The following is a 2,011-nucleotide window of genomic DNA, read 5'->3' on the forward strand; positions in this document are numbered from 1 at the left end:
GAATGAACCATTGGAAATTTTCATCTGTTGGAGGGTTTCCAACACCAACAATGACATTGGTGTTTTGACCCCCTTTGTTCAGCCAGTTTCGCTTCACAAAGTATGGTGTGTTAAGCCTGAAATTCCAAGACTTGTTGAGTGTCCTGCATCTGCCAACTGTTCTAGGATCAATGTTAGTTAAGATCTTCAACACTAAGTCATCACCAAGATATGGTAACGAATTTTTTTTGGGGAAATGTCACTCATTTGTGAAATGCAGCTTGTAAATTTCTTAGTGAAGTTTCTAAGTAGAGAGGAGTGTTTATGTTTTGTGCTTGTGTCCATTGGATTGGATGTCGTTTGTACACAGAATGCTAGGAGGTGTATTTCATACAATCCTATATCTGTTTTGAAGGGTTTAGACTACTTCATAATATATGTATTCCTTTTTTTATTTATGTTGTAGTTGATTGGTCTATATCAATAAGCATTTACTTGCATTGCTACTTGTATAACATCTATATGGTGATTTTAAAATGCCCATGGCTTTGCTTTTGTTATAATCTTTTGATGCTTTGTTTATATGTTTGTTAACCTTAAACATGAAGCATGTTAAATGATGTGATATAACATCTGATTTGCACATTTAACCAAGACATGTTATACACATTGCCATTTGCTGATTCTCCCTATATGGCTGTGACTTTTTTAATTAATTATTAGTTGTCACTTTTAACCTATAAAGCTATAAAAATAATTGTTTAATAGACCGTATGTGTTGTCTCCAAAAAACTACATATAGTGGTAGGTAACTGATGAGAGGACTTTTGATGGTTTAGAATTCACAAATGAAAGCTCGTTGTATATAGTTTCTAAACCAACACTAATCCTTTCATACAAAAATTTGTTTGTCACAAGTAACAAACCCCTAAAATCTATAAACCGAAGTATTGAACCTGGGTCGTTCTCCCTAGGAATTACAACAAAGTGTCTTGTTATTGGTTATGAGTTGTATTTTGGGGTTTTTGAGGTATTAGACATGAAATGTAAATGGCAATAAAAATAAAATAACAACTAAAAAGGTCTTGGCAAAGTTTGGTGGTCAATGATCTCTATCCTAATTACTAACCACAACATGAGAATTGGCAAGGATCAACCCCATTAAGTCATCCTCTAACTAATAAAGGAAAGTCAAATGAGCTATGTCAATCCAAGTCCATAAGTCCTAGTTCTCCACCAAATCAATTAGTGAGATCTAGAGTTAATGGCTCCCAATCGTCAATCACTTGGACATTAGTAACTCAAGAGTTCCTAAGTTATCTTCCCAAGCCAAGAGCACTAAAATCTACTCTAAAATCCTTCCAAGCATTTTATCAAACACTTGGAAGGCATAAAAGGAAAGCATAGTAAAATTGCAAGGAGAGTAAATCTACACTACTTAAATTCAAGGAATTGAACAACAACAATTCAATTGAACAATAAAAGGAACACGAAGACATAAATTGCATTAAAAGGAAATGGAAAGAACAAAAGTGCATCAACATAAAAGTAGAGAATTGCAAGAATTAAAGAGAGATCTAACTACAAAAGCAAGAGGTTAACAATAGGAAATCAAAATAATTATGAAACAACAAAGAACTTACCAATTGCATTGGAGAGGAAATGTAGATCTACAAAAGAAAGTTCATAAACTACAACTAACAATACAAATGAATTACAAGAGAAGAAGAATTCTACAACTACAAGAGAACAATTAAGGAAGGAAAAGGAAAATTAAGAGAGAAGAAGAAGAAGTAGATCTAGATCTAAACCTAATCCTAATTCTAATCCTAGAGAGAAGTGAGAGCTTCTCTTTCTAAAACTAACTTTTCCTCCAAAAATTAAACTAAACTAAACTAATGTATGAAAAGTATATTAGTTTCCCTTCAATTCTTGGCTTAAATAGCATCATAAATGAGTTGGATTAGGCCCACAAGGCTTCTAAAATCGCTGGCCACGTGTTTGACTAAGTGAATCATATGCACCAATTGGC

The sequence above is a fragment of the Arachis ipaensis genome, chromosome B10 (assembly GCF_059453495.1).
Source record: "Arachis ipaensis isolate K30076 ecotype BB chromosome B10, ASM5945349v1, whole genome shotgun sequence".
In the NCBI taxonomy this organism is placed as follows: Eukaryota; Viridiplantae; Streptophyta; class Magnoliopsida; order Fabales; family Fabaceae; genus Arachis; species Arachis ipaensis.